The sequence below is a fragment of the Ambystoma mexicanum genome, chromosome 4p, assembly GCF_040938575.1.
Source record: "Ambystoma mexicanum isolate Mex_15411 chromosome 4p, UKY_AmexF1_1, whole genome shotgun sequence".
Taxonomy (NCBI): Eukaryota; Metazoa; Chordata; class Amphibia; order Caudata; family Ambystomatidae; genus Ambystoma; species Ambystoma mexicanum.
Window position 1 is genome coordinate 342484360 of NC_090927.1, and position 20824 is coordinate 342505183.

Genomic DNA, 20824 nt, shown 5'->3' on the forward strand with positions numbered 1-20824 from the left:
CTAAAAAGTCAAATCTTGCTGTTTTTGCTTTGTGCTAAAAAGTCAAATTTTGCTGCCCATTGCGAAATTCTCTGTATTTTGCTTGTATACTGATGCTTCTCTGTAACTTGCCAGCCCAGTGACCTCACCACTCTCTTCTGTCCCACACCATCCTGCCATAGCCCTCCCAGTTTCTCCATCCTCTGCTCACTTCCACCCCAGAACGATTTCTGTTTCTCCTATCTTTTCCAACTGCTTCTCCATTGACTATCCTTCCCTTCTGGTAGGAAGAAGTTCAAAAAGGATATCTTGGCCTCTAACCCTGGTCTTCCTTTCGCTGACACCTACTCCAATGCTTCCTCCAGACAGACCCTCACCGACATCATCTTTGTCGTTCCTTCGCCAGATCTATGGACTCCTCATATGATCTCTGCGCTCTGTCCTATCTCCTCCTCTCCCATTAATGGTGGCACTCGCTGGGAAGTTCTCATGGCTTCCTTCGACTCCTCTAAAGTCATCATTAATGTCTACCTAAATCGCACTGTCATGGTCCAAGGCCCTCAGGCCAATCTCCTCCTCTTTGATAGGTGCTTCCCTCGCCTCATCAATTTCCTCTCATCTCCTGCTGTCCCCTTCTCTCCCCCCTTGGCTACATTGCCCTCTCTCTCCTCCTCCTCCTCTGCACCTCCTAGGGCTCTTTCTCCTCTGCAGGGCGTACCTCTGATCTGTACCCCTCCCCAGAAGGTCTTTAAGACTGGCAACCTTCTTCATATTGCCACTCTCAACTCTCGCTCTGCTGTCAAACACTCCTCTGACATCTGCCACCTCCTTGAAGAACTAGACCTTGATGTCCTTGGTCTTACAGAGACATGGTTCACGGCCAGCTCTGTCACAAGCTTTGACACTCTCCTCCCTGATGGCTACAAGATCCTCTCTGCACCCAGATCCTCCCGGTCCGGTGGGGGGGTAACCCTGATCTTTCCTGAGTGGATTCCTGCCTTTATCATTCCCACTCAGACCTACTTCTCTTTTGAATGCCTTGTCTGTAGGCTTTCTCTCTGCCTACCCTCTCTTACAGTGTCTACCATCTACCGCCTCCTGGTCAAATCACCTAATTTCTCTCTGAGTGGGCGGACCTCTCCTCCTCCCTCCTGGCCTCTACCACTCAACCCTTCCTCCTCTGTGACCTCAATATGAATTTAGACTCTCCGTGTTCCTCCTCTGTACTCTTCCGTGACCTCTGCGACTCCCTCTCCCTGTCCATCCTTCCCACTGGCCCGACTCACTCTGCAGGGCACACACCCGATGTCTTGATCTCCTCTGACCTCCCCCTCTCCATTCCTATGACCACTCCTCTCTCCTGGAGCAATCACTCCCTCCTCTCCGGTCATCTCTCCCTCTCTTCCCCCCAAGCCAAGCCTACCCCAATACTGCCACCTACCTTCTCGGACATCCGGCCCACGGAGTGTGTGTCAGTTGAGGATTTTGCTGCCACTTTCTCCCCCCCTCAACCTCTGGCTGTCTCACATCCTGACACAACCCTGTGTCTGCTCTACTCTTCAATTTCTGATACTCGTGATGCTCTTGCCCCTGTCATGAGGATCTATTTGAAGTCCAAAGCCAAGTATAAACTCCTGGTATGACTCTGACCTAGCTACACCTAAAGGTAAGTGTAGGGCGGCTGAGAGTAAATGGAGGGCTTTGTGTTCATCCTCTGACAAACTGGCCTGTCGCCTGCTACAAAGGCAATACAGACTCTCTGTCCTCCCCAAGAAGAGAGTCCACATTCAAGCTTGTGTCTCTGCGGCATCTAACATCTCGGCCGAACTCTTTAAAATCTGCAAGGTGCTGGCCAACCCTGCTGCAGTCTCAACCCCTCCTTTTGCCTCCCAGGCCCTTTGCAATGCCCTTGCCTCTAACTTCATTTAAAAATCCCAGGACATCCTGTCCACCCTCTCAATACCCACCCCTTCTCTCCTCTCTCCATCTGTGCTTGGTGACCCTCCTTTAGCCACCCCCCACCATCCTTCTCGTCCTTTCCTCTTTTCTCCCCTGACGAGGTCGGTAGACAAGTCCAATCTATGAAAGCCTCGTCAAAACCGGTTCATCCCTGTTCCTCTAAAACCATCAAGGACTACATTGACACCCTCGCTCCGGCCCTTACTGATTTTTGCAACCACTCTTCTCAAGAAACCCACAGCTGATCCTTCTTGTCCAGCTAACTATCGCCCAATTTCCATTACTCCCTTTCTGGGCAAACTCCTGGAAAAGTTGGCCAACTCTCAGCTTAACCTTCATTCGAATTCTGTTGGCTGTCTCCATGCCCAGCAGTCTGGCTTCAGAGCTGCCAGAAGCACGGAAACTGCTCTCCTGAACATCCGTGAAGATCTGCTCTCCAACCTTGACTCTAACATTCCCTCTGTCGTCATCCTCCTCAATCTCTCTTCTGCCTTTGACACGGTCAACCATACCATCCTGCTCAACCGTCTCCGTGAAAACATGGGTATCACTGATCAGGCTCTGGCCTGGCTGACCTCTTTTCTCTCTGATCAACCCTCCCAGGTCCAACTTGGGTCCCTCCTATCATCTATCTTCCACTCTACCTATGGTGTTCCCCAGGGGTCTAAGCGCTTGCCCTGGCTTTTCAACCAATACCTGGCAACTCTCGCCCACTGCATTGCCATTTGCTGCTCAAATTTCCAATGCTACGCTGACGACACTCAACTCATTTTCAGGCTGCCCTCAGCCACCTCCTCTCCCTCTTTCATCTCTGGTTGCCTAACTGACATTCAAGAATGGTGTGCCACCAATTATCTTTGTCTGAATGGCAGCAAGACAGAGATCCTCCTCATCAGCACACCTCACCATCCTTTCCCCACACTCTCTGGCTGGCTTCCCTTGGCCCTCCTCCTAAGAACCTCAGGGTCATCTTTGACTCCACCATTTCCTTCTCTGCCCACATCTCTGAGGTCTCTAAAAAGTCAAACTTCCTACTGCAGCTCCTCAGAGGTACTCCCCCTTTCCTCTCCTTCCCCCAGAAGCTCATGGTATCCCAAGCTCTGTTTCTCTCTACGTTGGACTATTGTAACAGCCTCTTTCTAAATCTACCTGCCTCTTCTCTCCGCCCTCTGCAACTAATCCAGAACAGGACTGCAAGACTTGTCCTTGGCCTCAAGCCCTGGAATCATATCTCTACAGCTCTGAAATCTCTCCATTGGCTCACAGTGGATGGAAGGATTACATTCAAAACCCTCTGCATTGTCCACAAGGCTTCCTGGGGCCTGGGTCCAAAATACCTTCAGCAATCCCTCCACAAATACCTCCCCTCTCGAGCTCTTCGCTCCTCTACTTCTAACTTCCTCACGGTCAGTCGTTTTTCAAAGAAACAAGCTGTGGTAGATCTCTGTCTTCGGCTGGGGCCTCTCTCTTCAACAGCCTCCCTGCCACTCTAAAACTTGAGGAGAACCATCTCCGGTTCCGGAAGCACCTCAAGACCTTCCTCTGTTCTTCTGCCTTTGCTCCCCCTCTCCCTTGCTGATCTGTTATCTCTTGGCACCGTGCACCTGGCCATCCTCCGGCTCCAGGTACCTGCTCCCCCTGCCACCCTCCCGCACTGCCTCTGGGCCAACCCTTGCACTGGGGTCTGTATCTGTACCCATACAGCCCGCCTTTTTCTTCCTACACTTATCAGACCTACCCTGTCTGCTGCCTTAAACCTAACACTTGCAAATTGCTGGCTACACTACCACTGTGTGTTGCCTTTATTATTTATTATTATTTATCTGTTTCTCCTCTGCTTCGCTTTCCACTTCTCCCCCCTTCCATGCACTTTTCCTCTCCCCCTCTCCCATGCATGTGCGCGTTCTCAATGTCACTGGGCCTAGTAAGATCGCTGTTTTGTTCTCCCCTGTTCCCCTCCCTTGCCTTGTCCCGCTCTGAAACACTTGTGTATGAGTGCGATAGAAATAAAATATCAATATTAATATCAATGTTATCCCTAGACAAAGGTTTTGGTCTCTGTTGTAGGTGATTTAGCGCGGGATGTTTCTTGCTCTTTTATATGTGCTGTTCACAATTTCATAAGTGTAACCTCTCTGCAACAGTTGTTGTTTGAGGCATCCTCCTTGATGTACATAGTCCTCTGGATTGGTGCACGTGTGTCTATACCTCAGAAATTGGCCAAAAGGGAGATTATCTCTTAGGACTCTTGGGTGGTAACTGTTGTAGGCAAGGAGGAAGTTGTGATCCTTGGCTTTTTTATAAACTTTATATACCAAAGTACCGTCCCTGGCCAAAATGTGATGGTCCTAAGAAATGAATATGAGTACCTGATAGCAGTTGCAGTCAGAGAGTAGGGTATTAACCATATCATGGTAGTCAATGGTGTTCATGATTACAGTAGCCCCACCTTTATCGGCAGGTTTTATAACAATTTGCAGGGTAATTCATTGAATGATTGTGCGCCGAAATGTGTGGCGCAAGCGTGAAAAAGGCAGCACCCGCGTGCAATTCGCACACAAACAATTCATAGAAGGTCCTGCACTTGGCTTTTTCAGGGAGCTGTGCCAAATCCGCGATTACCTTACACATCACTGCGACATTCCAAACGCGGTGCGCGACACACACAGCAAAAGCACACAACTTCTAGCGCACACACCTAAAAAGGGAGCAGAACACGTGGAAATGGGGAACAACATGTGAAAATGTGGGTATAACGGGGGAAGTACCACTCGGAATACACGCAACACCCACACGCTCACGAACAACACGTATGCATGGAATCAAATAGGGAAAACCTGCGCTCGCCAAAAGACACGCACACGCGTAAATACGTCCGCCACACGAAAGCAGGCACAAGCGCCCCCACGCAGTATAAAAGTGTGCGCAAACAACAAACAAGCATATACAGTTACGACGAATGTCCCATTTCTCACAGCAGTGATCGAGGGACACGGCAGGGGGAGTTGAATAGCCAGGCCCTGCATTGTTTGCCCAGGACCAGCATTTTTGGGTTGCCTGATGACCAGGTCTATGGCAGGTATAGGTTTCCACCTCATATCATCCTAGATTTAGTCACTGAGTGGGAGGGTGACCTCACATCACCCATCTTGTGCTCCCAAGCACTGATCTCCTTGGAAAAGGTGCTCAATGTCCTGAATTTTTTGGCCACTGGGTCATTTCAGCAGACAACTGCCATAGTCGGGTATCTCTCACAGCCCATGCAATCACGCTGCCTACACCAGGTGTTGGCAATCATGCCTACACACCCCTCAGTCCACAGGCACATATACATGCCCAGAACACCCGCAGAAAGGCAGGCTGTGGTCCAGGTCTTTTACAGGGTGACACACTTTCCCAGACAGCTTGGTTGCATTGATCGCACCCATGTGGCCCTACGTCCACCTAGGGCCACTGAGCACATCTATCGCAACCGCAAGCAGTGGCATTCCATCAACGTGCAGGATGCCAAGGGAATCATCACCTCTGTCTAGGCAAACTATCCCGGGTCCACCCATGACAGTTTCATATACAGAATGTCAGCCCTACACTGGGGCCTGGAAGCTAGGAGGCATGGCAACACATGGCTCATTGGTGAGTACAAATGCCTGTGCACATGCATGCATGTCACACACAGACAAATAAACAAACCCAACTAATGACAACCATTATCACCTCCCCAGGGGACAGTGCCTACCCTGTGAGCACCCACATGATCACGCCAATGCCGAACCCCACCACACCACCCCAGGTAAGATACAACACAGCCCACATTGCAACCCGGGCCATAGTGGAGCGCACATTCAGAGTGCTCAAGTCACGTTTCCGCTCCCTCAACCACTCTGGTGGGCAGCGACTATATACGCCCCCAGTAGTGTGCAGGATCATTGTGGCAGCATGTGTCCTGCACAACTTTGCAACTCGGTGGGGCGTACCGGTGGACATGGTGGTGCCCCCACATCCCCAACCACACGCACGGCCGCTGTGCATGGGAGGGGAAAGGGCACGTGGTGAGGCATCCCGTACCCAGCTTGTGGCTAAACTTTTCACCTAAACCCCCAACCCCTGTGGAGTGAACACAGGCCTGGCACATTCCAGGTAACAATCGATGATGACAAAGGAACAGTCAACTGTCACACCCTAAACACCCTGAGAATGTCTCCTTAGAATTGCAGCATTGTGTGCATCCCTAGCCACTTAAACAAACACAACCTGTGTGACCAAAAGGCACACATGCAAGCCACACATTGCAAACCCCCATGCAAAAAGGCACATTCAAATGCTGTCACCTAAACCTCCTTCATCCCCAGGTCACCCACCCCACACACCATGGCATGGCATTCAATGTGAAAACCTCAATAAAAATATCAACACAAATGACACAGCTGTCACAAAGCGCACTGTACCAAATGGAAACAGGGCACAGACAATCCCCTCAGACACGCACTCTGAAGAAAAGAGTTAGCAAACACATCCAACCTATACTAAAAGTACGTAAATGCATGCCACCAAAGGCTTGAACACCAAAACCTCGAACCTTTGGTGGCATGCATTTCAGGGAATCCCAAAAAATAATAGAAAATGTGGGTGCTGCAGGGTTGTCCTCCCACAGTACAGTGAGTGGTGTCAGTGACCTAGAAACCCCTGCAGCTGCATGAACAAAGGAAAAAAATGAGCCAGCGGCGCAAGTCCGCAATCATGAAAGTCACTGTGAACATGTGCAGCAGGGACACAGCATGTCTCAGAAGGCAAGTAGTGAGTGAGTGGGTGGATGTTGGGGTGGGGTGGGCTTGGGGCTCTGTAGTGTGTATTGTGGGGGGGTGTTTGCAGGGTGATTGAATGCATGTTAGCATGGGAAATGTATGAACACACAGTGTAACATACATTTTCCATGTTAACCACTCTGTTGCGGACACATCTGCAATGGAAACATATTGCTGATCCTGTGGCACATCATAAGCAAAGGCAACACAGGACTATCAATTTACCAGCATAACACATCATGAACACAAGACCCAACAGCCACAATGTCAGACAGTGAGCAAACACCATAGCACAAGTGCCTCAATGTGACATTGCCACCACACGTCCCCCTACCATCATGAGAGTGGCCTCGACAGCTAAAGTGGGCATGGGACCGCATACAGCATGAAGTGCATTAACAATGTATACAGACAAGGCAATACATGAATTAGCAAAATGAAATCATGCACAGTCAACAATGTACTCTCCAAAATGCAGTCCAACCATGCACTGGGAAAACCATCATGATTCCCCACTAGGAGTGTATACACAGGTTGGACTTCAGACTGGCCACAGATATGATAGAAGTCCAATGCCTCTGTGTAAGTTACTGTCACACGGTGCCATCTTTGCGAGCTCATGGAAAGGGGAACTAAGAGTGTCATATGTGTCTGGACCCCAAGCCACAAACACAAACACAAGACAAGCCTGTATGGGCCCACCCGGAACACACAGTGGATGCCATTGGATGCCACATAGCACCACACTGCAACATAAATGCACAATAGACAAAAAATAAAAATGGCCATAGTGGACCCAGGGGGTGGGAGGACCACCCAGAAGGGTAGAGGTGCAGGTTGCACCTCAACACCCTCATGTGTCGATGTTGAGACTAAAAAAAATCCTCAATGGGCTCATGGTCTTCAGGGCATGACCTAAGTGAGAGATACGTCGTCGTCATTGTCACCCCCTGGTTGTACACCAGGATTTGCATGTGGCACAGGTGCCTGGCCACGCATAGCCCTAGCAAGCCCCTCCACGGCAGCAAGCATGTGGGCCTGGTGAGCCTGGTTCTGAATGAATATGGCACGGAGGTCCCCATGCACCATCTCAGGTATAACACAGAGTTCTGCCAGAGAGGCCACACATGCCAGAATAACCTCCTCCTGGCTTGCAAGGAGCTTAGCCGAGAGTGTGCGTTGAAGCTGCAGCATCTTCTGGTCTGCCGGTTCATCCTGGGCCATGATGAGAGCACCCAGAGTACATCTGAGGGAGGAGTAATCTTACCTCAGGCTTCCCTGTTGGCCTCTGCCTCAGCAGCAATAGCTGAGCGCAGAACCACCATTTCAGCCTGGAGGGCCCTGTTGGATGCCACCATGCCCATCCTGAGTGAGCAGCATGTGGACTGAGTTGCCTGCTGCTGGAGCTCCACCTGTCTATCAGGAGGGAGAATGGAATCAGCCACACGTTCCATGCCTTGAGCCAACACCTCTATTGCGACCCCCTGTTACTGTGCAATGGCATACATGGATTGCTCCCACCCAGTGATCCCCGGTGGCGCATGACCACAGCGTTGCTAGGCACCATACCTGTGGGGCCCAAGGAGACGTGGACCTTGCTGTGCTGGCAGAGCCTGTGGCTGCAGGACAGCATTCCTCCGTCAATCTGCTGCCCGAGAAACAGGAGCAACTGGTGTGGAGTGTGACTCTGCACCTATAACCACTAAAGGCCGACATAACAACACTGACTGGCCCCTTCAGGGGTCTACCCCCACTGCAGGTGTGGAGGACAGAACAGAATCTATAGCAGAATCACCCACCGTCAACGGCATGGATTCATGAGCATTTGACTCAACATCAGTCAGAGAGATCCTCAGAGCGATAACCAGAGGCAGGCCTGGACAGGATGGCCTGGAGCACCGAGGGATGTTCATGGCCTACCACCCCACGACCACCACTGGTGCTGGGATGGTGACCTGAACCCTACATCCTTTCTGCAATCTCGTCCTCCACTGCTTCTGGTGCATCGTCACCTGTAAAGAAATTAAAATAAAAATTAGTACACATGTCAGCAGCACATACCACACACATACACAACACAATACTGTGGGCCAACACATGAGGCAGCCTGTTACGCTCACCTGGTATCCACGAGGACGCCAATCAGCCCTGGTTGGTTGCCAGAACCGTCTCCCTGATTTCCAGATTGTGTCTTCGGAGGAAGTCTAGCCTGAAAACACAGGAGGGCTGGGTTCAAGATTGGCCGACTCAGTTAAAGTATCCTCCCACCACCCCTATGGCTTCAGCCCCCAGGCCCTCTCCTCACCTTGTTGTGGTATTAGGCATGCTCTCCGTCCTGCTTTCTTAGCAGGGGTGCATAGTCTTCAGTGAGCGTGGGCGACTGAGTTACTTCACTGGTGCGGGCCCGTTCAAGTGTCTCAAAGGTAGGTTGTATTGCAGCAGTTTTTGTATAGCACTGTTTGTTCTTGCCTGCCTTTCTTTTGTGATTAATAACATCCTTTCTTTCTCCCTAGGCGTGCGGGAGATTCGGCGTGGTGTGCTGGTTGGTTTAAGCACCGCCGGCAACTGATGGTGCGAGATGTGCACTGCAATGCAGTAAATAATGAGCTATGCGCTGCACTGCTTTGTCTTGCCTTTGCTAACCTGTGTCTCCTCTCTTCCTTACAGGTCGCGCTGTCCTTCTCCAGTGGATGTGGAACTCCGGAATAATGCCGGCCGGGAGGTGACAAGCCAGGTAATCTCCTTGTGATGTTCGTTGCTTAGCAATGCCGGAGTATGCCTTTTTCTAATGGTGTCTTTCTCCTTTTCCTTTTCAGGTCGCTTCGTTCCGGTAGGTATGTGGTGCCCAGGAGAAGCTGTTACTGGAGAGCAGATAACAGGATGGAGATTGCAGGTAAGATTCTATTAATGATGTTCCTTTCGTCTCCTCTGCAGGCTCATTGCTCTGAGGCTTGCGGGTATCACAGGACACAGTGAGCGTTACGTTGCAGTCTGCAAAGTAACGCAAAGCGTGCTCTGTTGCTTGGGTGTGTTTTAAATAGCCTCCCAGCAAAGTAGTCCAGGTAAAGTAGTCCCAGGCCACCACACCCAAAACACTATACCGCATAGCTTAGTTCTTAGGAACCAAGCTATGCGAATGCCTCCATGTTAACTGCAGGCCCAATGAAAAGTAGTCCCCCTTCAAACATGCTCTCCACAATGAATATGAGCCTGGCGCCAGAGGCGCAAAGGACTGACTCCAAGAGAGTCTTGGGAGTGGATGCAAGGCCTCCAAGGCCTAAATGGAGCCCCTAACCCTGACCTTACCTGGCAAGTGGACTTGCCAGTGGGGGCCTGGGGTAAGGGTCGTGACACAGCCATGTCACACATGACACAAACTCTGGCATGCATGCAGTGGCAATGAAAAGGAAGGGGACCCTGAAAGTAGACATGGATGCATGCCAAAAGCAAAACCCACACATGTACTGCATGTTGCATATCAACTACATCAGACACAACCTTCTGGCAGACATCAATCTCTGCCAAAATGTACAGATGTGAATTAAGAGATGCCAGGTAGCATAGCCATGGCACAATTGCCAAATAGCCACAGCAGTATGTCAAATAGAAGTGTCCATGACACAAACAAAATGCATGTCAACATGCACTACAAGAACATTAATATCAATAAAAGCACACGTGTCACAGGATGCAACAACGCAAGTGCCTTGAAATACGGTGAAGGGAGGCAAATGGATACATACATGGCAGGTAACCTTGACAGCACACCAGTGAATATGCATGTTGAAGGGTGAAACTTGGCTCATAGGTACGTGGGTGCAGTGCAGCACATGTGTAAGTTCTCAGCCATCAACAGAACCTGAAATGTAGTGATGTCAATCTTGTGACATGACGGCACTGCAAGGGCAAGTGCAGTCATCATGTGCAAAGTGTTTGCACTGGGTTGTAGGAATGCACTGCACTTCCCCCACCCCTTGCCCCTCCGGGAATGGCAGGTACATGGCTGACCACAGTACTGTGAAGTAGCAGACAGTGTATGCAGGTGTCAATTGCATCATCTGAGACAACTGAGACTACTGTAGATGAGAGGGGGACAGAAAGCAGGAAACATGAGGAACCATCCCAAGTACATCTATGCAGGCAGAAGACACAACACCAGTCACCTGGAAGCAGGGTGGCTGTAACAGAGGGAGGCCTGTGTCTGACACAGACAAGGACACCATAAACATGTGCATGATGATGAAGTGACCCTGAGTGAGCGTGACATGGATGAGCAAATACCATGAGACAGATAAAATACTGGAGATGTGGTACCATGAGAAGCCTGCAACAGACCCATAGGGTCTTGCAGGAATGCAATGGTCCATGAATGATCACTCATGTGCACTCTAAGCCTGTGCCATCTGCATGGTCCAAGTGAGACACCCTGCATCAACAAGGACAAAGGATGTACCCCCCAGCACAGGTATGGCAGGGTTGCACAGGGAAGTGTGCCTTTACACAGGAAAGGGGCACAGCCCATAGCAGTAGTCCAACAAGGAAATCTCCAGTACTATGGTGACAGTGAACTGCAGGGTGGTTGAGAAGCAAGGATGCATGCCTGTGAGGAGGAGCAGCTTGCAGAGTACCCTCACATAGTTGTCAGTCATGCGACGACATAGGCTGAGTGTTGGGTGGAACTACACCACAGGCTATATGCAAACATGTCAGTGAGCCTGTACATGGACAGGAGTGGCTGCAGAGTGACTTGCATGTAAGTAGGGTGCATATGTGGTGATGAGGACTGCCCCCCGTGTGCAGCACATATCCTGCATGCAGACTGCATGATGACAAGCACGTATCAGTAAAGCATTGCATGTGTCACACATGTCACTCATTAATACATAGCCTGAACTGGTACTCAATCACAGCACATCACACAAGCAAAACACACATGGGCTGGACACACACGCATCAAGACTCACCGGATGTTGCATCATAATCATGCATCTCTCATACTACCTGGATAAGTCCCTGATTGATGAACTCGTGTGGATTGAGTTCATCCTCCTCTGGTGGAGGCCCACTGCCAGTCACCAGAGTCAGGGAGTAATTAGAGGCCTGCTTTTGTTTTGCAGAACGTCAGTCCAACGCTTGTAGCATTCCTGAGCTGTGTGCCTCTCATATCCCTTTTCATTCAAACCATCTGTAATTAACTGCCAGTTGACCTAACGTTGGGCAGGCAACCTGCACCCACCAGCATATCGCGGTTGTGTGCCGACACATAGTCCACAAGGAATTCCAGCTCCTCTTTATTGAAGGGTTTATACCTTCCTTGATTATTCCTTGTCATGCCAGAGGCCGATGACGTGTCTGCGGTTCCTGCCTCATGCGCAGAAGCACACTTCCTCCTCTTGGCTGCTTTTTAGGACCCTGGGGTGCAAATGCCGCTCTGGTCAGTTGGGGCAGTGGCGATGGTGGACTGGCCAATGGGAGTAAGAATTGGCATGAGGACGGAAGGCCTGGATAGTGTGATTGGCTGCTGGGTGCTGTTGTCAGGACCGAGCAGCACAACTGCCTCAGTGCCAAGGGCTGTGACCGACACAGTCCTGGCTGGAGGCTCACTTCCGGGGTGGTGTTGGCTGCATCTGCCCATGCAGCTCCCACCACCCGGCTGCTTGGGACAGCAGATGTCAAAACTGCCCCAGGAACATGTGCCTTGGTCACAGTTACCTTGGACACACGTGGCTTTGCCTTCCTGCCCTGAAAATCTGCCTGGGAGTTCTGTGGCAAGGCAGCCTGCGCTGCCCTGAAAATCTGCCTGGGAGTCCTGTGGCAAGGCAGCCTGCGCTGGCTGGCCGCGAGCCTCGGTGGTGCCACAGCTGCACCTGCAGCCTCCACCCCCTGGTTGCCTGTGCCAGCAGATGACATCACCTTTGGTGTCAGATGTGTGCTGGGGTTGACTGCAGCAGCAGCATCTCCCTGAGGCGCTGGTGGTGGAGGCATGGCTGTCCCAGCAAGTTGCCTGACATCTTGCCCTTGTGGTACACCCTGCCCACATCCCCTCCGCTTCCACCTTGGCCTCCTTGGACTCCCTGGACTCCCTGAACTCCCCGTCACACCGGCCACGTGCCCCACCACGCCCAGGCTTGGGTGGTTGCCCAGCTTTGCCACCCTTCTTTTTTGTGTCCTCCCAACCATGGCACAGATGGTATGTAGACACTTGGAGGTGCACACAACAATTGTCCTGGGCAATTGGGGTGAGGGGGCAGGGTAGTGATGTTAGACACACCCCTGTGCTCCTGCAAGGCTGTCTGTTACCCCTGGTGATAAAAGACGGGTCACGCAACGCTCAGGCACCCCATAAAATGATAATAAACATGCAAACCCCGGTAGCCCACGTGTGTGGAATAAACCTCCCGCAGTACGCTGTGGCACCCAGGGACACAAAAAAACTATACGTGGGCTACTCTGACCTCAAAAATGGGTGCGCAATCTCACACTGACATGCTGGTTATGCATGTGCGGATTCAGTCTGCATCAAGCTGGCCACGCGACAACACACGGAAGACCGCGATCCTGTCCAGAAGGCCATTTCCCTGCCCCCCAGATCCCCGGGGAGCCTCCTACAAACCATCTGCTGCTGCATGCCTGCTGCCAACGTGCCCTGCTATTTGGTGCCTGCACATCAGCCATTACCAGGGATCCAGTTGCTGTGACCACCCCTGCTGGAACAGAAGACTCCCGACTGGTGTTCCATCGCTCCATAGCCCAGCCCCAGGACCCAGTGGCCCACCCACAACTGCATCAGGGGTTGCCATGTCCAACACAACACCATCTGGCACCAGTGGCAACCCCCTGGCAGAGAGGCAGAGGGCTGCCAGCTTCAGTGCAAATGAATTTGGCATCCTGGTGGAGCAAGTCCTGGGGCATTATGATGCCCTCTTCACACCATTGTGCGTTAACAAGGAAGGATGGAGGAGGATCTGGGAGGACATTGTGTGTGGCATCAATGCGGAGGGGGTGGCACCCCATGACTTGAAACACGTCCTGAAGCGGTGGGAGGACTACAAGTTCAGGACCCTCAAGAAGGCCCGGCGCCAGCTTACCATTCAGCAGATGAGGGTCCTGGAGTGCATTCGCCCAGTGCTTCACCACCAGATCCTTGAGATGCAGACCCGTCTGGAGTCGAGCTGTAAGTGCCCATGCATTCTCATACAACACAGTGCATGTTGCAGTGTGGGAGGAGTTTGTAACTTGGCTGTATGTGTGACACGGGCCATGTATGAATGTGTGTGTACAGGGACATGATGGTGCTGCATGTGAGTCCAGTCAGACGTGTTCCACATGGATGCTGCATAATGCGTGGCAGCATGTGAGAATGCACACAGGTTTGCATGCCTGTATCTGTACTTGGCTACGTTTGGGGTGTGAGACATGGATGCTGCTGTCTCCTTCATGGTAATGCATGGTGTACATGTGCGTGTGTCTGAGTAGTGTGTGTGTGACTGGGAAACGCCATGGATGCATGACACATGTCCATGACGATGTATGAATTCACTAATGCTGCCTAATTCTCCATGAATCCACTGTGTCAGGAGGTAGACATGGCCAGATGCATGACTGTCCGGTGGTGTTTGTGCATTTGATCAGCATGTCCCATGATGCATGTGAGGTTCAGCCCCCCATCGGATGTTCCAACGGTGCCTTGGACATGGATGCAAATGTCTGTTGCATGTGCCATGCCTGTTTCTTCATGTGTGTTGCTTGCACTGACCCGTGTGTTGTGGAGGGTGATGATGTAAGTGACGTTTGACAGTGCCACTCATGTGCAATTGCTTTGTGTCTAGGAAACTATTGTTCAGTACCCTGATGCTTGTGTTCAATCTCTCCCTGTCTACAGCGGCGACTGAGGAAGAGGGCGGGCATGGCGCTGTGGAGCAGAGCTACGGGGATGCCTTCACCAGGCGTGGACACATGGTCCAGTCACCCTCCCAGGACATGTCATCTTCAGGGAGCAAGGGGACTGGTGCCGCGTCCAAGGCCGGCCTCCCGAGCAGATGCCCAAGAGGTGGAGGTTGGAAGTGGGCTTCTCAGCAGTGGTAAGGGCAGGTGAGCCCACACAGGGGCTGTCCACAGCGGAACACGGTGCAGAGGCATCCAAGTTGGTGGTGGGTGAGGAGGAGGCGGAGGCCGCATCAGACCCACACATGGGGCCTGGTGGGGGTGGTTCCACTGGTGAAAGTGGAGCAGTCCAGGGGCAGGAGGCAGCATAGGTCACCACGGAGGGACCTGTGCATGTTCCTGTCCCTGATACTGAGTCTGCATCACCATGACCAGAAGGGATCCCCCGTCCAAGGCCCGTCCACAGGTAGGGGGGAGGCCCACGTCAACTGGCACTCCTCTACCTGCGGACGTGGCAATCCATGACAGGGTTGAGCTTGTCCTAATCGGTGTCGTGTTGCACCCACGTGACCTTTGTGATGATGTGCGTGCTTCCTGGGGGGACCACGCACATCATCAAGAACAGATGTGTGCCAACGTGAGCCGACAGGGAGGGCTCATGGTCGGGGATTTCCTCCATGTGCAGGGCGCTCTTGCGACCCTCTCCTCCTCTTTATCCATTATGCGCCAGTCGTCCTCCATGCCGTGTTCCGGCCCACATGCCTCCAGGGCCCCCTGTGGACCTGCCCAAGCCACCACGGCCACGCTGGTGGAGATCCCATCCCTGACACAGTCGGGAGTCAGAGGTCCAGCAGAGGTGGTCACCCCGGCAACTAGACCCCAGCCAGTGGTGGATGTGCATGCACAATCAATTAGAGTCTGTGCACCATGGCCCTGGGTGTTTCCATCTTCCCAGGGGCAGTCGTGGTTGCAGGGGCAGTTAGCATTGAGGCGGCGGCAGGCTCGACGTGGGAGGCATCAGGCCTTGGTACCATCTACATCACGGGGGCAGGCATCGGTCGATGGGCAGGAGGACCCTGGACTATGTGTGTCTTCTGTGTGGCAGCAGTTGGGCCAGAAGATCAATGCAAAGCAGCGGTAGGCGGTGAGGGCACAGCTCACGATGGTCAGGGTGGAGAACTCCATGAGCCGGCCATTGAGGCGGGCAGCGTTCCTTGAGGAGACTTGCAAGGAGTTGGAGGAGACCATGGCGACGTCCCTGCGAGCCCTCGACGACAGTGCCCAGACCCGCCTACGGGACATCAACATGCAGTTCGATGATGCCCTGGCCAGAGACATCAACAAAAGAAGTGAACCGTAGGACTAGCCCGCCACCGTTGTAAATAGTTTTTTAGATATAAATTTCCTTTATGTTTTTTTTTTGGGGTTATTGGACATTGCTGCACTTTTTGTAAATAGTTGGATTTTTCATGGACCTTGGATAGTTTATTTTTTTGGGATCATGGACCATTGTGGACATTTCTTTTTGCCATGAGGTAATGCTTTTTTCTTTTCATTTTTTTTCATTGTGGCTATGCGGTATTGCTGAGGGACAATGGACCATATTTTTCATTGTCTTGTTTTTCATGGATTTCTTTTCACTTTCGGATTTTGTTTTCATTTACATTTTTATTATTTGGTTATTCATAAGCATGTTTCTTTTTTCATTTTGTCATATTTATTTTATTTTGAATACATTTCATTAATGTCCAGTGTTGGTTTGTTCTGCTATTATTTGCTTGATGCATGTGTCAGTTGTCATTGGCTCAGTCATGTGTCACTGCTGTGTGTCTATTTTGCACATGTCTAGGGGTGCATGCATGTGTGCTTCTGTGATTGACGTGGCATGTGCTGGGGAGTGGTGTTAGGCAGAATCCTATGCAGTTCCCTTAGGGAGCACTACAGAAGATTAGGACTACAGGTATATGCAATAAATCCCCTTTGGTATCAGTCTGTACCACACAGATTTAGTTGGTAGCTGTGGCTGAGCAGTCAGACTTATCTCAAGAGGGAGATGAACATTATTCAGGGTTTACACAATAGGGCTTCAGTACTATGGAACAAGGAAACACTGACCAAAGCTCTATCTTAAAAAGAATATATATATATTTATTTTGCACACTCTAAATTCAACACACAAATCACTATTATCAAAGCAAGTTAAAACAGTCAAGAAAAGTATACACAACTCCCTATTTAAATTGTAGACAAGTTTGAGCAAGAGTGAAAACTGAGCAAAATGACACTCTGTAACACACCAGCAACACTTCCCAAGTGATTGTGAACAAGTTAGGCAATGCAGCACTTTAGCATACGCAATATTGAGGTGAAAACCGAGCAAAATGGCACTTCTCAATTTTAAAAAGAAGGGGATGAAAAAGGTGGTTATAAGAGTTAGGGGCACCAACACATTTCTAGGTGAGAAGCAATCTAGAGAAGGCAGCTGTGACAGATTTAGTCAGAGTCAATAGGCCTGTGCCAGAGTCAATGGTACAAGGCAATGTGCCCAGGATCAAACTGTTCTAGTAGCTGCAGTCAAGTGTTTGTTTAACGATTTGAAAGGCGGTTGCAGAAGGTAAAAGACAATGTTAGATGATAGCTGCGGCCCACCCAGTAGGTAAGTAAAGGATTTAAAACACTACCGTGGCGGTAGTTCCTGGCAGTTCCTGCAGTTCAGGAGATCCAGCAGAGGAAGAGAGGCTCTCGTTGTGGAGGAAGGCTCGAGTTACTGCACTGCCCAGTGATGAAGCCAGCCACGGTGCTGTCAAAACAAATAAAAGGTACGCTCCTTTAAATCGCGGTCGTGGTGGACGGGTGCCTGGCTATCCGGTATCCAAGTGCAGGGCACTGGTGATTCAACCATGGCAGGTCCTGGAAGGCAATTGGTGAACTGGTTGGCCCCACCAGCTCAAGGGAAGAAGACTCTTGCAGGCAAAGATCTTCTCGAGTCGTTGGAGAAAAGTGGTGAGGATCTGCAGTAGGGCTTCACAGATGGTTCAGTCATTGCAGATGTCTTCAGCTTCTCTCCTCTTCGGATTTCTAGTTCCAGTGGCAATGTCCTGTCTTCCAATCCTCAGGACCCTGCTTTTATGCAGCAAAACCCCCATTCATACAGCCTAGCTGTCACTCACACAGTGGGGTGGCTCTCCTGGCAGGAGAAACCCCCAGCCTATCAGGGCAGAGTGTGACTTGGGTTGCGTAGGCAACCCTGTCCAGGGTGCCTATTCCCCCTCCCACACATCCTGTCTACCCCAGACTCAGTGGCGCACACACATGTTAAAAAGATGATTCCTATGAGGGTGAGAAAACCCCATAGACCATATACACACAAGATAGCCTAAAACACACACTAGCAATCTGTCTAAGAGTGGGAAAAAAGGGGTTCAATCTTAGTAGGAGAAAACAAATAAACCCTTCAAATCCAGCAAAGCTGCTGGGGGACTCTATAGGTAAGGGAAATTAGCCTTAGAAGAGAATTCTCCCTAACAAGTGGCAGCAATGGTTGGTTGTGGATTTGAATTGAGGGGGGTTGATATGGGGTTACATTTGGGTGTGCATACGATGCTGGGGTCTGTGTTGCCATCACCGGGCTGGGAGGACATGAGTCGGGGCCTGCTTGTAGGTTGCCGTCACTGGTGGGGGGACATGAGTCGGGGCCTGCTGGCAGGTTTCTGTGACTGGTGGGGGTGGGGAGAGATGAGTTGGGGCCTGCTGGTGGGTTGCCGTCACTGGTGGGGGACATGAGTAGGGGCCTGCTGGCAGATTTCCATAACTGGTGGGGGGGGACATGAGTCGGGGTCTGCTGGCAAGTTGCTTTCACTGGTGGGGGGACATGAGTCGGGGCCTGCTGGCAGGTTGCCGTCACTGGTGGGGGGACATGAGTCAGGGCCTGGTGGCAGGTTGCCGTCACTGGTGGGGGGACATGAGTCGGGGCCTGCTGGCATGCTCACTGGCGATGGGGGTGCTCCGTTGTGGTGTGGGCTGCATGATGGCATGCTCACTGGTGATGGGGGGCTCTGTTGTGATGTGGGCTGCCTGATGGCATGCTCATTAGAGATGGGGGGCTCCGTTGTGGTGTGGGGTGTCTGCTGGCATGCTCACTGGTGAGGCGGGGGTTCCGTTGTGGTGTGGGCTGCCTGATGGCATGCTCACTGATGATGGGGGCTCCATTGTGGTGTGGGCTGCCTGATGGCATGCTCATTGGTGATGGGGGGCTCCATTGGGGTGTTGGATGCCTGCTGGGATGCTCACTGGTGATGGAGGGGGCTCCGTTGTGGTGTGGGCTGCTTGATGTCATGCTCACTGGTGATGGGGGGCTCTGTTGTGGTGTGGGATGCCTGCTGGCATGCTCAATGGTGATGAGGGGCTCCGTTGTGGTGTGGGATGCCTGCTGACATGCTCGCTGGTGATGGGGGGGCAGGTTTCCTTGACTGGTGGGGGGACATGAGTCGGGGCCTACTGGAAGGTTGCTGTGACTTGTGGGGGGACATGAGTCGGGGCCTGCTGGCAGACTGCTGTCATTGGGGGGCTCTGTTGTGGTGTGGGCTGCCTGATGGCATGCTCACTGGTGATGGGGGGGCTCTGTTGTGGTGTGGGATGCCTGCTGGCATGCTCACTGGTGATGAGCGGCTCTGCTGTGGTGTCGATTGCCTGATGGCATGCTCACTGGTGATGGGGGCTCCATTGTGGTGTGGGATGCCTGCTGGCATGCTCACTGGTGATGCGGGGGCTCTGTTGTGGTGTGGGCTGCCTGATGGCATGCTCACTGGTGATGGGGGGCTCTGTTGTGGTGTTGGATGCCTGCTGGCATGCTCACTGGTGATGGGGGGCTCTGTTGTGGTGTGGGCTGCCTGATGACATGCTCACTGGTGATGTGGGGGCTCTGTTGTGGTGTGGGATGCCTGATCGCATGCTCATTGGTGATGGGGGCTCTGTTGTGGTGTGGTATGCCTGCTGGCATGCTCACTGGAGATGGGGGGCTCCGTTGTGGTGTGGGCTGCCTGATGGCATGCTCACTGGTGATGGGGGACTCTGTTGTGGTGTGGGCTGCTTGCGAGGTGCGTTTGCAGGTGTACCGAACATGCGCTGACCTTTTTGCACAATTTGGCTGGTGCGAGCGGGGTACATGCATTCCGGGGTACGCGAGGGCGCTTTTCACACGATTTGGCCGGCACGAGCGGTGTACGCATATTCCAAGGTAAGCGCGAGGTATTTATACACGTGATTTGGCTGGCACGAGCGGGGTACGTGTTATTCTGGGGTACATTAGGGCGCTTTTCACGTGATTTGGCCAGCGCAAGCAGGGTACGCGTATTCCGAGGGGAGTGTGAGGTATTTTTACACGCGATTTGGCTGGCGCAAGCGGGGTATGCATATTCTGAGGGATGCGTGAGGTATTTTTACATGCGATTTGGCTGGCGCGAGCGGTGTACGCGTATTCCGAGGGGTGCTCAAGGTATTTTTACAGGAGCGGGGTACGCATAGTTTTTCATGCTTACGGTGTAGGGGGGCTGTGAGCTGGTCCTGGGTTAGCGCAGCCCTTTGCACCGTATTGGGGCTTTCTATGGCTTTTTACGGCGCAAGGGGCGTTCTTGGGGGCGTTACTGGCGCTGCTGGATGTTCGCTGTGCTACGGCTGGGAATGGCTTGGGTAATCCATGAATACGCGGTGCATGGAAATGGAATTTAGCATACGCGGCTTGCGCACGCTGGCACACGCTTCCTCTCTGTGCCAGCGGCGTGCGCTACTTCTGCCCTGGATTCTATGAATTACCCCCTTGGTTGTTATTGGCAAGATTAGCAATGGTAGCCATTTATTGTTTTGAACAGTTGTTATGTGCAAAGGGTATTTCTGTTTCTAAGGCTTCAATTCTCTTCAGCCTCAGACTGGTGGTGTCAGTTTGTGCATGCATCTCTTCTGTACCAAAACATTTTTTTATCTAATCTTTCGCATCACATGTGTCAATATGATTATTGTCTGGAAGACATCGTATTTTGTCGTGGGCACAAAGGAAAGACCATTTTGGAGGATCTGGGATTCTGCTTGGGTCAGGATATGTGTCGAAAGGTTGTCAATCAGAGTGGAGGCTGCTGCAAAGTCCCCCGGCCCCTGCTGCGAGTGAACCTTAGGGATTCTGTCTACCACTGCTTTTTGCCTCTGTT